The following is a 15,831-nucleotide window of genomic DNA, read 5'->3' on the forward strand; positions in this document are numbered from 1 at the left end:
CGCCGCAGCCGGCCGCCCGATTTCACCAAAATTCAAAGAAAGAGAAAACACAGAGAAGAAAAAGAAAGATGGAACAAAGAGTAGGAAGAGATAGTCTTTATTATTATTATTATTATTCTTATTATTTCTCCTTCAAGATGAGGATGAGAGGAAAGGAAAGAGGAGATTGGAGATCTCCGTCTTTATTATTATTATTATTATTATTATTATTATTATTATTATTATTATTATTATTATTATTATTATTATTATTATTATTATTTTTCTTTTTCTTTTGGGCGGGGGAGGCGGGGTAGGGGGATGAGGGTGGGATTTTTGGTTCTTGCTTCTTTTCTTGTTTCTGGTGTTGCTTTACCTTATTATTATTATTTTATTATTATTTTTCTTGGTTTTGTGGCGACGTGTGGATGGGTTTGGGAAGGCAACGTCCCCACAAACCGACCGACTTGATTGCTTTCTTCTACCACCTCCCACCTCCCCACCCTCCCCAACTTTCCCCCACTTCCTTTCCCTTTCCCTTTCCCTTTTTTTTTAAAAAAAAAATTTATCGTTTCATTTAAGTTCTTCTGCCAGGCGTTTTCTCATCAAGTAAAATGCCGAAACCACCCTTCTCCGTTCTTTATTTCGAATTTAATTTTTTATATTATTTTTTTGACGGTCGAAATGACGAACTTGCCCTTCTAGTTTCGGGAATCAGTGAGCCCCTCGAGCCGCGCGGCCCGGTATCTTCTAACGAGGGAGCATCTTCTGTAGTTGGTTAAGGCTGTAGAAATTTTTTCATGTGTTTGGTTGCCGCAAAATGTAGCACCAACAACTGAGGTTTTTACTCTTATTAAAAAACAAAAAAAAAACAAAAAAAAAATTATTAGTTTCAGTAATTAGTGCATTAGAAATTGACATTCAGTTGATTTTTTTTTGCACTTAAAGAAAATTAACTTTTACGATATGTGATATTTGAAATATGTTGAAACCCGTTTACATGAAATAGAAAATCAATCTTTTAGGCCATATTATTTACTTGGGATAATTGCCTCTATATCTTTCATTCGTCTGGAAATATCCGATCTTACTCCTACTTTTTTTTTCCTTTCTAAAATACCCCTCATATGTTCCACCGTTATTGCAAAATACTTCCGCAGTTATCTCCTGTTAAATTAAACTGAGTTAAACGTGAGTTAAATATCTATCACAATTAAAAAAATTTAAAATGTCAATTTTGCCCTTAACTTAAGGGCAAATAAGAAAGGTTAGTTACGGTAGAGGGGTATATTAGAAAAGACAAAAAGTTGAAATACTTTTTGTGCCCTGACTTTAAGGGCAAATAAGAAAGACAATGATGATGGAAGGGTATATTTGAAAAGGGCAAAATAGTAATTTTACAGAGATAACAGTTTTACTTAACAGATTTTAACTCTAAGGGTATATTAGAAATAGGTTGGAACGTAGGAGGGGTATTTTTAATATTAGCCTTCTAAGAGGGGTAAATCGAAAAGTCGAAAACTTTTCAGGAGTATATAAGAAATTGCCCCTATTTACTTTATTTACTAACATTATTTTGTCTATTCCAATTTCTAGAATTTGCTCCCTTTAGTTTGGAAATAAGGTATACCTTTTCATTCTTGAGACCAACAAAATTGTAAGAATACGCAAGAATATAAGCACAAGTTTATGTTCAGATGTGAACCATGTTATTACTACGGAGGAAAGAAATTGTGTTCCGATGAATAAAATAGAATAATGGGATTATTGAATTAGTTAGGAAAAATATAAGTGATTAATTGATTAGCAATAAAGTTTGCCAGTAAATTATAAAATTAATTCATAAATTACTAAATTAATTAGTTATATACTTATGGCCAATTTGTATAAAACATTTACAAATTTTGAATTTTTATAAAACTGGGCCGCCTTTTTCGATTTTGCAAATTCGGTCAAAATTTTCAGCAAACTGACCAAAATACCCTTATTATTTTTTCCCTCTCCTCTTTTTTTTCTCTCATTCATTTTTTTCTCTCTCCGAGGAAGGCAACGGAGGCAGAGGCGGAGGTGGAGGCGGAGGCGGAAACGGACCACCTCGCCTCTCACCCTCATGCCCTCGCCCTCGCCCTCGCCCTCGCTCGCGCACCCCACCTTCCTTGACTCTTTCTTTTTCCCCTCTCTGACCCTCCTCCACTGTCTCCGACGTCGTTGCCTCTCTCGCCCTTCTTGCCCTCTCCCTTTCCTTCCTCCTCTGCCTCCCCCGCTGCCTCCAACGACGACGCCTCTCCGCCGACGCTGACACCGCGGAGGTTGCTGCGGTACCGCAGCCTAGGAGCGAGGGGTCCTTAGCGGGGTCATCACCGACGCCGTGGTCGTTGGCAGAGAGGCGTGACAAAAAAAAATTATAGAAGAAGAAAAAATAAAAAAATAAATACCAAAAATTATAGAAAAAGAAAGAAGAAGATGAAATTGTACTGTTAAAATAAAATTATACTGCTTAAATTTTTTTTTCACTAGTTTAAGTTAAAGTTACACTTTTTGAGACAGAAATTACACTCTTTGGGATCAGATTTACACTCTTTAGACCAAATTTGCACTATTTAGTTGAAATTTACACCTTTTTTTTTTTTCCTTCTTCTTCCTCTAATTTACACCATTTTTTTTCTCTTCCTCTTCTTCCTCCTCCTTTCCTTCCAATTTACACCATTTTTACCAGTAACAGCGAGAATCTAAATACTCGGCCCTAAAGTCCACAACACTAGGTATAGCAATTTTATAAAAAAAGGTCCCAACTTTCCTAAAAATAAGAGCTGGAAAAGAAAAGAGGTGACAAAATCCTCCGCATTACAAGAGAAAAGCACACAATTCCAATAGAGAAATAGGTAACCAAACACCTAATGATCGATATAGCACAGTTAAAGGCATCACTCACCTTGGCAAGCGCGGTTTCGCAGGCAGGTTCCGAGGACGCAATCCTTACTGCCCGTCCGCGGCGGCGCAGAACAGGGCCCCGCGCGCATTGGCGAAAGTGGGAGAGCGAAGGAGCCCTACAGCGGAGAGGCATCGTCGTCGGAGACGGCGGAGGAGGCGAAGGAGGAGGGAGAAGGAGAGGGCAAGAAGGGCGGAGAAGGGCGAGAGATGTGTCGTTGAGAGAGGGCGCAGAAAAGGGCCCCGCGCGCATTGGCGAAAGCGGGAGAGCGAAGGAGCCCTACAGCGGAGAGGCATCGTCGTCGGAGACGGCAGAGGAGGCGAAGGAGGAGGGAGAAGGAGAGGGCGAGAAGGGCGGAGAAGGGCGAGAGAGGGCGAGAGAGGCGTCGTCGTCGGAGACGGTGGAGGAGGGTCAGAGAGGGGGAAAAAAAGAGTCATGGCGCGACCTCGGTGGGGTTGGAGGCGAGGAAGGCGAGGGGTGCCTGGGCGAGGAAGAGGGCATGAGGGTGAGAGGCGAGGCGGGCCATTTCCGCCTTCGCCTCTGCCTCCATTGTCTTCTTCGGAGAGAGGAAAAAAAATGAACGAGAGAAAAAATAATAAAGGTATTTTAGTCAATTTGTTGAAAATTCGAACTGAATCTACAAAATCGAAAAATGAGGGCCAGTTTTGTAAAAGCTCAAAATTTGTGGATTTTTTATGCAAATTGGCCCATATTTATCTTAGTTAGGTATTTAGTTAATAAGTTAGTTTACCATTAACAATTTACAAATACTAGTCGAGTGTACATACAACTGCACGTAATAATTATTTTAATTTCTTTCAAATCAATAAAAATTTGTAAATCATATTGATCCAAAAATTGATTAAAATTTATATTTTATATATTTATATGTTATATTTTATTAGAAAATATCTATAATACCATATATTATTCTTTGTTCATATACATTAAATATTTTTATATATTTTTTGATTTCTAATGAATCTAAAATTTAAATATGTGTTTTAGACTTAAAGCATCAAAGTTTAATTAACATTATTTCAAAATTCAAAATTTTATTTTGATCTATTATATAATTAAAATTTTTTAATTGTTAATTCAAATTTGATATAAAAAATCAAAAATTAAATTTAATTCACGATTTAAACTCAAATTTAAATTTTAATATAAAATAGATGAATAGAAGTGCTATTTTTTAACAGATTAATCATAATAGTTTATTTTTATTTAAAATATTTTTAACAAATTGATCATAACCGTTTGTAGAATTAAATTTATAGATGGATATGAATATTTTTTTTAATAGATTGATAATAACTGTTCATTCTTATTTAAGATATTTTTTACAAATTGATCATAACGTTCATAAGGAATATTTTTTTATTCCTTTTGATTCCGTCTGTCATTCTTGCACACTTTTATATATAGTATAGATAAATTAATGAAAAATAGTATTAGTTATGTACGCAATAACTTCGCTAATTAGTTAATTACTTTTATTCTTAAAAAGAATAAATTAAGGAGTTATCTATGAATAATATACAAAATATTAATTTGTCGCGTCTCGAATTTCGCTAATTGGACCTGATCGGACATGTGCAATAAATCCGCCGAATGGTCAATGTTTATTCTAACCACAGGAAGTGGAACGATACACCAACTTGTACAATCACATATATAATATGAGTACAATAAAGTATCAAAGTATTTAACTATTATATTGAAGCCATTATAATTTTTGCACTCTTTGAAGTTTACAAACTGAGAATTTTGCTGTGTAACTAAATTTTCTATTGATGATATTTTTGTGTATTTTAATTATATAATTTCTCGTCAAGTTTCAAGAGAAAACGAGTTAAGAAGGAGATTTTACACGATCTTTACTTTTCACTAAAAGTGAATAGTAACCCAAGTTTCCGAAGAGGCCAGTGAGAAGAGATGGCTTCTGGCGCGTATCGAACTCCATTTATAGTGATCCAATAGCTCGTTTTCAACGGTTCGTGTCACGCCCCGGATTACTCGTTTCCCCGGGCTTGCTAACAGACCCGCCGTATACATAGGTATTTCCGCTATATACGAAGCGAAAAGTAAAAGTACCTATAATCATACAATACTACAGACAGTAGTATAGAGCAGCTAGGAGAAAAGAATACAACATGCATATATAAACTGTGGTTCTATACATACATAAGATCCAAGATACAAAAGCACTCGCACTGGCGAGAGTACAACATCTGTATGTATAAACCAAAACTACACTACCTGCAACGGTCCTCCACTAGCTCAGCAACTCGACTGGAAGGACTCTAACTCGCGACGCCCTTGCCACGATCAATATCAGCGACAGCAGCAGCCGAAGACGATGGCTCTGCAAAACAGTGGAAACAAACTGGGCGTGAAAACTACTACAAAAGAAGTAGTCCTCGGTGGGTACCGCCCTCAACACATCGGTACACCCACTAAGTCTACAGGGGTAAGCAAGAAATAGTAAGAAAAACTGGAATATATCTACAGCCATCTGCCTCTATACTATCATGCTCTAATCTAACCAACTGTAGAATAGTGTCAATTCAGACCCAATCTCGAATAGGGACTGTAATCATACCCATCCCTGGGACTGTGAACACACCCGTCCCGCCAGGTTGCAACTAACCAGTTATCTCCACACTAACAAGTCTATGGAGAGCAAGTCCAACCTGCACGAACGACACCAACACAAACGCACAAAGCCCAACTTCGGAGTGGCACTCGTGATGCTACCGAACCGAGTATGCAAGCGTATTTCTGTCGAGCTCAATCAGACTCTAACAAGCCAAAGACAGGTAGCTAGGGTCAAAACAGGTCTAGAAATCAAACTCACGTGCCCTTGGCACAATTTGAGACCAAAAACAGAAATTTGGGTCCACCGTCCACCCCGACGGCACTTGACAACCCGAAACAGCCTAGACTCTGCTGTAAAAATAAGCTCGGCATCTCAGTATGAGCGTAAATGCATTCTAAACTACCCCAGGTATCCACCGCGCTGAAACAGCGATGATACAATCAAACCACGGCTCCTAGAGCTAAATCAGATAGTAGAATCATATGACAGGTCAAAATACGGGTTTTCTCCTAAGTCCAATTCCAAGTCCAACATGCATATTTATCAAATTATTAATCATGCTCTCAATTCTGATTTCATACATGATCTAATCAAAGAAATTGAGCTACAATATGATCTACCAAAAGCTGAAATCACACATGTCGACTAATACGGGCTTAGGAGCAAATCCGATGAAAACCCACCTCTAGTGCTCTTTCCTGGCAGCAAGAAGGTCACAAAATGCTGGAAGCCTCAGCCGGGATCACCCACAACCAGCAACAAAGCTACTCGAAGGATCTACACCCAAAATCCATCAAAATCCATTAATTCACCAAAATTTCAGCACTTAAGCTTAATTGTCTCAACTCCAATGTCAAAACTCACCTAATAATCTCCAATTCAGGTGAGGACAGTCCCAAATCCAATAGAGTATACTAGAGAATGATTCTCAGGTCCCAAATTCTCCTACTTCCAAAGATAGCATCAAGAAAAGCTCAAAATCCACAATTCTGTCCAAATACAACAGCAGCAGAGTAAAACTTGAGTTCGACCAAGCTAACCTCAACCAAATTCTGCAATTCAGGGCTTCGTGGATTTCTCTGGCAGTCTAGAATCCAGCAAACCAAGTTTCACCACGATCCAACCTTTCTACGTGGCACACGAGCCAAAACACTGGAGGTCGTTGCTGAATAACTGCAGAATAAACACCTATCAAGCTTGGAGTTGTGGATCTTGAAGCAATTTGAGTGATTTGGAGGGGTTGGAATGCAAAGTAGAGGATCACTGTGAAGAAGAGAGGAAAAGAGCTCACCAGGAACGCTCCTCAGCTATTTATAGGGTGAACATAGGGTCAGATGAACCTCAGGAACAAAGGCTGCAATTCTGTTACACCTGCAGAAATAGCCACTTTCGGGCGCCCAAAACCCATTTCTGGGCGTCCGAAACCTCCAGGCTGCACATTTGCTCCCCTTTGGTTCCATCGCCCGCGGTGTGCTACGCCCATAAACGGCTCCGGCGGACCTCACCTACCACCAGTCATGTCACGCCCCGGGACCGATACCAATTTGGCCCGACCCGAGCACGTCAAACAGACGCCGAACGGACAGGGTTTCCCCTATTCGCCCAAGGCTCATCACATGTACAAATTCAAACAAGAAATGCACTAGCGGAAACATACACAATCGGTTTACACGAGGGTAAGCAATAGCCATTAGTGAAAGAAAGGAAAACTAAACATTTACAAGTACTATGATTCATTTTTGATCATATACNTTCATTATACTCTAAAGAGTCCATTAGAACCATTCCTAACTCATTCCAAATCCTAGTTTGGATTTCACCATTAGAGGTGGCCAAAGCTCACCTCAAGCTAAACCATGGTTTTGATCTCTAGAGAAGCAAAAAGAAAGCTTCAAATACTCTAATGATTCCATAAAACCGATTTTAAGCTTAATCCAAACCCTAGATTAGGTTCTACCATGATTAGGGTTCAAAGCTTACCTTGTAAGCTCTCCTTTTCCAAGCTAGAGATGAGGGAGAGGGAGTTTCTTCACTTCCTCTTCTTCTTCTCCACTTTCTTCTTCTTCATTTTTCCTTCCTTTCCTTTGTCTTCTTCTTCTCCTTTGTCTTCTAGAGAGAGAGAGAGGGAGAGAAGAGAGTGTGAGAGGGTGAGGAAATGAGAGAAATATCTCATTTGCTCTCATACATAGCTATTGGGTTGCCAAAATGCAAATAAACCCCTCAACTTTCACTTTAATACACTGCCCGAACTGGGCAGTTCGTGCAGGCGGGGACCGGTCTCTCCTTCAGGGACCGGTTCCCGAAGGTCGTCGCGGCGCAGCCAGAGCTGCCGCGCGCAGTGCAACCGGTCTCTCCTTGGGGGACCTGTCTCTCGGGGACCGGTCTCTCAGGTAGGGACCGGTTCCCGAGAGATGGTTTCTCAGGACTTAGCCGATTTTTCGACTGTCTCACTTCATACGCGTTCGGGGACCGGTCTCTCCCACCAGGGACCGGTCCCCGAGAGCTCAAAACTGCAGAATGCATATTTTGATCCTTTAGCTCTCGAAAACCTCCCGTAATTCACTTTTGCTCATTTTAACACCTTCGGACTTTCCGGAGTGTACCATCCTCGCATTTTGGTCAATTTGACTAAAGTTCGATATTTATTTCCCGAATTTTCGGTATATTACAAGTCACGTGTCAACACAATCGATACTCACGATGTGAACTTTCGGACCCTCATCCGGGCGCCCGAAATATGGACCCGAATTGGCTTCCAGTTCTGCTCGGTTCTGTACTCAACTTTTGGGCGACCCAAAGCTAGTTCTGGGCGCCCAAATCTGGCAAAACTCCAGTTTTGCTTATTTGAGTGCGCCGAGTCCATTTCTGTATCCATTTCGCGCAGAAACGACTCCGACTCATTCCGACACTCTCCAGATGTGTTGACCAGTCACTAACACTAAAGCCAATGCTATCCAAAGCTCAGAAACACTACAGTTCGACTATCCCGGACCCAATGACACTGACGAATTTTGAGTTTGAGTCATAGTTTTTGAGAAAATTAAATTTTATCGTAAAGAGGGTTTTTGTTCTTTATCGTTTTTGCTTTTTAAAGCTTACCGTTGCTCCGTTTTGCATGTGGACCCTCGGACGGGAACCTTTTTGTGAGAGAATGTTTGCGTCGAGGGACTTCGACCGCATTTTTGTCACACCCCAATAATTCCACATCGGATATAAATAGAGATGTGATTGGGTATATAAGAGACTTACACACTAATAATAATAACTGGGCTTAAGCATTTTGGGCCGGTGTTTGGGCCCAACGAGTTAGTGTTGCTAGTGGACTGGGCCGTTACATTTGGTATCAGAGCCAGTTCACCAGCCGAAAGTATGTGGCGAGTCTCGGCTGAGCCAGGGTATGAAAGACAAGGTGATAGGCTATGCCAGGGTCTGAATGATAAAGTGACCGGCTATGCCAGGGTTTGGATGACAAGGCTTGCAAGACGAGTCTCACATCGCCTGGTGATCTTGGGCTGTGTGTGTGATTGGACTGACGAGGACGTCAGGACCTTAACGAGGGGAGTCTTAATAATAACTCGGCTTAAGCATTTTGGGCCGGTGTTTGGGCCCAACGAGTTATTGTTGCTAGTGGACTGGGTCGATACAATTTTGGCTAAGTCGGGGGATTTGGAGGCGATTATCTGCTCATGTGATACCCACCAGTGCAATTCATGTATGCTATTATTCCTATGTGAATGCAATGTACAAGTTTTCTAAACATTTCATGCGAGCGGACGAAACTCCATCCATGCGGTAGGTTTGAGTATATCCCTAGTGAGCTTTCATTGTCGGCCCAGGGCATGAATGTCATCATCGCACATGGTTAGTTGTGCACAACTTGTGTTGTCTATTCCAACACTGAAATGGTGCTCAGTATTGGCAATATATTATTAGCTAAAATAGGTATAACTTTCTACCCTATGATAATAGGCTCAAGAGAACAATAAGTTGAGTTGGGTGAGCCCAATAATTTGAGTGGGGCTGCAGTCCACAATAGATTTAACAGAAAGAGATCCAACAATAGATCTAACATCCAAATAGATTGAGTCAGGTTGAAGCCCATGAGCGCTGTAGGTAAGCCTTTAAATATGATAGATGCGCCCATCCTAATAGCACGTACCTTTAGAATAGTTTGTGTCACGCCCCGGGATCCAGCGGAAGCCCGCCTGGCGCGTGCCCAGACCCGCTATATGTCTAAAACATACAAGGCGTCTAAAACAAAACGATAAATAAAGCAGTAGAACAAAGGGATCTAACGATATCAGAGCAAAGTAAATAACTAAGTTCTACAACAGAGGGATAAGTATAAAGCTGAAATCCACTAATAAAGCCAAGTAGTACAATGAAAATCCCAAATACAAAAGCTAAACAAGTACATAGGTGGTTTCTCTATACATGGTACAAAAATCTCCCTCTCTCTAATACAATAAAAGAAAGAGTAAACCACCTAAGCTCAAAAGTAGCTCCCCGCTAACTAGCTATGCGACTCCCTTGCCGCGATCCCGTGCCTCCGCCGGTGCCGAAGACTCTGAAATAAAACAAAAAACAGAGGGCGTGAGAACTATTAAATAATAATTCCCAGTGGGCAATTACTGGCTTCAGTGAAATGCACCACTAGGCCCAAACTAAAAAAGGGTCAGTAAGCAGATATAAACAAAACGATATGTACGACAGGTAAATAAGCATGAATATTTACTACCACATGATATCTCTACTTAGCATGATTTAGCATAAGTAAGAAATGCTATTCTCATAAGAATGTACCCAAGCATCGCTAGTATGAAGTCCAAAGGTGTCATTGTTTACTGTTCTAATCAATGTCCACATGGCATGCTGAATGCTCAAAATCAAATATGAAGAGACCCGCCCGAAGGCTGTCTGGCCTTGAGACCCACCCGTAGGCTGTCTGGCCGGTGCCGAGCCTAACGGCCCCGTGGTAGTCAACATCCCCACTCTAGGAATGAGCCTTTCCCACTTCAATCCACTTCGGCGCCCAATCCCGCACGGCGAATATGTATCACGATGGCCATCTCCGGAGTACCGGCTTGCAGGGAGCGACCCTCACAAGCATGTGCGAATGAGCACAATGGCAAGTAACAAAAGATCCGTCTTAAGTACTAAGTCCTCATGTCTAACAATATGGAATATGTCACAACTCTCTCATAGGCCTATCTCTATGTCATCATATCTAAAACATGGAAAGTAGTAGATGTCCATAGCCTATCACTAAGTCAATACAATATTCTCATAGTGTGCTAGTCTAAGTGCCCTTTTATGACACTTTCATTTACTAAGTCCGAGCTTAACCCGAATGTTCAAAAATGCATAATTGAGCCACTCTAAACATATGAAGCATGTTTCCAAACGACTAGTGTGAACACTACCCAAATGCATGTAACAATACCTAGAATGCTCTACCATATAGAGTGAAAATTTTTTTATACATAACACATGTATTTTAACTGTTCTAAAATTCACATAAATTCCATTAAATATATATTTGCATTTAAAATGACGTTACGACGAGTATAGAAAGCATGGGGGCCATTTCGCCCCGTTTTCATGAAGCCAAACCCACCGAAAATCGAAACTCTTCGTTTTGCCGAACGGAGGTGTCCACTAGTCTCCTAGCACCCTAAAAATGTAGGAACAAGAGTTACACAATCAAAACGAACATCAAAAAGCTCAATCTTTAACCATCTAAGCATAGAGGGCATAACTCACCTCTTGTGATGAAATTCCTTCTCAAGCTTCCCAAGAGAGCAAGAACCCTTCCAACCCAACCTAGAGGAAGGTTCTAAACCCATCAATTAGATCTCCAAGCCCTCAAATCAAAAATCTCCAAAATAAACCCTAAATCTCATTTCTAGGGTTTCATATAGTAAAACCTACCAAAACATGGATCAAAGGCTAGAATCAAGGTACTAACCTCCCTAGATGCCCCAAATCAAGCTCCAAATCTTCTAGGGTTGAAGATTGATCCTTTACAATGCCCCAGTAGCAAGCCCCAAGCCTCCAATGTGAGAAATGAGGTTGAGGAAGATGCTCCAAGGCCTCTAAGCTAGCTCTCCTCCAACTCCTTCTTCTTCTTCTCCTCCTTCTTCTCTCTCTAGAGTGAAAGTAAGGGAGAGAAATGAGGGAGTGAGAGAGTGGTAATGGCCTTAAGGCCCTTAGAAGCAACAATATCCATATAAGCCCCTCAAAAAATCAACCTGTGCACTGCCCGGGTCTGGGCAGTTTTCGGACTGAGGGACTGGTCTTCCCGACCTGGGATCGGTCTCTCAGCTTACCCCGAAAATCCAACGTTCGGGAACCGGTCTCTCCCCGCATGGGATCGGTCTCTCCCCGCGTAATCGTGCTCGGGGACCGGTCTCACCCACCAGGGACCGGTTGCCTCAAGTCCTGTCGCAACACTGTTCTGAGGGGACCGGCCTCTCATATCAGGGACCGGTCCCCGAGAGTGAAAACTCTCAGGACTTACCAAAACTCTAGAGATCGAACTTTTAGGTCGGAGTACCATCAACGATCTTCCACCAAGTGTGGAAAAGTTCAGAATACATATCAAATACTCGAACCTCGCAATTTGCAAAGGTCCAGTGTGCTACATTCACCCCTCCTAAAAAGGAGTTTCGTCTGCGAAACTCGAAGGCAACACATACCTCAAAGCTCCATCTGAAAAAGATGGGGATAGCGCTCCCGCAGCGCGCTTTCTAGCTCCCATGTGGCCTCTCGCTCCCCATGGTTGCTCCAAAGAACCTTCACATACGGAATATCCCGATTCCGCAGTTTCTTCACCTCGTGAGCCAAGATCTTCACGGGTTGCTCCTCAAAGCCCAAATCGTCCCGCAACTCCACAGGTGTAGCATCCAATACATGAGTCGGGTGGAAGACATACCTTCGAAGGACCGATACATGAAAGACGTTGTGCACGCCCGATAGGTTCGGTGGTAGAGCAAGTCGATACGCTACAGGACCCACATGTTCCAAAATCTCATATAGTCCAATGAAACGGGGGCTCAACTGACCCCGAATTTCGAATCTCTTGATCCCTCTGGTCGGCGAGACCTTCAAGAAAACATGGTCTCCTACTTGGAACTCCAAGTCTCGCCGTCGTCGATCGGCGTAGCTCTTCTGTCTACTATGTGCCGTCAAAAGTCGCTCCCGAGCAATTCGAACTTTGTCCTCAGCTTCCTGGAGCACATCAGGGCCTAAAGCCAATCTCTCGCCAACTTCACTCTGATGAAGTGGCGATCTACACTTCCGTCCATAGAGTGTTTCAAACGGCGCCATCTTGATGCTTGCTTGATAACTGTTGTTATAAGCAAACTCTGCCATAGATAGATGCTGCGACCATCCTCCCTGGAAGTCTATCACGCATGCTCGGAGCATATCCTCTAAAGTCTGAATGGTGCGCTCCGACTGCCCATCACTCTGAGGGTGGAAAGCAGTGCTAAAGTCGAGTCGTGTGCCCAAGGCGTCCTGTAGACTCTTCCAAAAGTGAGACACAAATCGAGTGTCTCGATTTGATACAATCGATGTAGGCACTCCGTGAAGTTGCATAATCTCATCAAGGTACACTTGTGCGAGCTTCTCTCCGGTCCAAGTAGTATGAATAGGTATGAAGTGCGCCGACTTCGTCAACCTATCCACGATCACCCATATAGCATCATGCCCGGCTTGAGAGCGGGGCAATCCAGTCACGAAATTCATGGTGATCTTCTCCCACTTCCACACGGGAATAGGCAAACTCTGAAGTTTTTCCGCGGGTAATCAATGCTCAGCCTTTACTTGTTGGCAAGTTAGACAACGAGCTACAAACTCGCCAACGTCATTTTTCATTCCGGGCCACCAATAAAGCAACTTCAAGTCCTTATACATCTTGGTGCCTCCCGGATGTATAGCATAGGGCGCTCGGTGCGCTTCTTGAAGAATATCTTCTTTAATTCCCGAATCCGCCGGTATACAAATGCGTCCACGGAAACGCATCAATCCTTTGTCATCCACAAGGAAGTCGCCGGTGCAACCATCAACCATTTTACCTTTAATCCTTTGCAACTCCACATCGGAAGCTTGCTTCTCTTTAAGTCTATCCAAGAGCATAGGTTGCACTACCAAGGTCATCAATCTCAAAGGTGTGTCAGGAGTCACTACCTCCAACTCCAACCGCTTCATCTGCTCGATCAACTGCGGTTGAGTAACAACATGCATCGCTATGTTTTCCGTTGATTTCCTACTTAGCGCATCCGCCACCACATTAGCCTTGTCCGGGTGGTAAAGAATAGTCAAATCATAATCCTTGAGCAGCTCCAACCATCTGCGATGTCTCAAGTTCAACTCCTTCTGAGTGAACAAATACTTCAAGCTCTTGTGATCCGTGTATACTTCATACCGCTCGCCATATAAGTAATGACGCCATAACTTCAATGCGAAGACTACGGCTGCCAACTCCAAATCATGCGTCGGGTAGTTTTTTTCATATTCCTTTAGTTGGCGAGAAGCATACGCGATCAGTTTGCCATCTTGCATCAAAACACAGCCCAATCTATTATGTGAAGCATCACTATAAACTACATACCCTGCTCAAGCAACAGGTAGGGTCAGGATCGGGGCGGTCGTCAGTCGTTGCTTCAGCTCTTGGAAGCTTCTCTCACACGCATCATTCCAGATGAACTTGACACCTTTATGCGTGAGCCTCGTGAGGGGAGTAGATAGCTTAGCGAACCCCTCGACAAATCTCCGATAATAACCGGCCAACCCAATGAAGCTCCGTATCTCCGTGACGCTCGTCGGTTTAGGCTAATCCTTGATAGCCTCAATTTTCTTAGGATCCACGGCTATACCCGATCCCGATATCAAATGTCCAATGAAGGCTACCTCTCGAAGCCAAAATTCACACTTTCTCAGCTTGGTATAAAGCTCATTTTCCCAAAGTATTTGAAGTACTAGCCTCAAATGCTCCTCATGATCTGCATCGCTCCGGAAATAAACCAAAATGTCGTCGATGAACACCACGACGAACCTGTCTAGATAAGGCTTAAAAACACGGTTCATCAGATCCATAAAAGCTGCCGGGGCATTAGTAAGCCCAAATGTCATAACTGTGAACTCACAGTGTCCATACCATGCTCTAAAAGCCGTCTTCGATACATCCTCAGGTTTGATCTTTAACTGGTGGTATCCCGACCGCAAGTCGATCTTGGAATACACACACGATCCTTGAAACTGATTAAACAAGTCGTCGATCCTCGGCAACGAATACTTATTCTTGATCGTGACTTTATTAAGTTCGCGATAATCCACACATAGGCGAAGTGATTCGTCCTTTTTCTTGACGAAAAGAACTGGCGCTCCCCACGGCGAGACGCTCGGTTGAATGAAGCCCTTGTCCAACAGATCCTGTAGTTGTGCCCTCAGCTCTTTCAGCTCCGCCGGTGCCATCCTATAGGGTGCCTTCGAGATTGGAGTAGTCCCAGGGACGAGATCTGTAACACACTTGACCTTTGCAAATTGTGAGGCTCGAGTGTCTGAGTTGTGTTCTGAGCATTTTCAGATTTTTTGGTAGGTCGTTGACAGTGTTCCGGCCCATGGCTCTTATCCCGAGATTTGAGGTAGTTAAAGTAGCCCTAAGGTCACCAAAAAGTCGGACTTAGGCTGCTCTCGGATTGCTGTTGTCACGCCCCGGGACCGATGCCAATTTGGCCCGACCCGAGCACGTCAAACAGACGCCGAACGGATAGAGTTTCCCCTATCCGCCCAAGGCTCATCACATGCACATTTTCATCAATAGAGAAAAGCACTAGCGAAAATATACACAAACGGCTTACACGAGGGTAAGCAATAGCCATTAGTGAAAGAAAAAGGAAACTAAACATTCACTCGCGTAATACAATATCTAACCAATGATATAAGTCGAATAGGAAAGATAATACGGACTCAATCAGGATCACCCTTTCAGCCACTACAACCCCGGCTTGGGTGACCTTTGAAACAACATCAAGAGTGGGGTGATAAAGATGTCTCGGCCCTGGCTCGCTCGGCCGCTCGCTGGCTCCATTTCCATAGCGCGGAATCTGTCTCCGGTGGTTACAACCCAAAGTAAAACAATCATCTGTGGGAAAATAGTAGAAAACATAAACTACTAATCACTACATTTCTTTCTTACGTTTTGAATAAAACTCCTTTTACACTACATTCTTTCTGTACTACTTTACTACATTACTTACATTCTTAAACTATTTAATGATCAACTTACGTACATATACTAGTTTTAACTTAGTATCAT

This window comes from Ananas comosus, linkage group 14, assembly GCF_001540865.1.
Source record: "Ananas comosus cultivar F153 linkage group 14, ASM154086v1, whole genome shotgun sequence".
Taxonomy (NCBI): Eukaryota; Viridiplantae; Streptophyta; class Magnoliopsida; order Poales; family Bromeliaceae; genus Ananas; species Ananas comosus.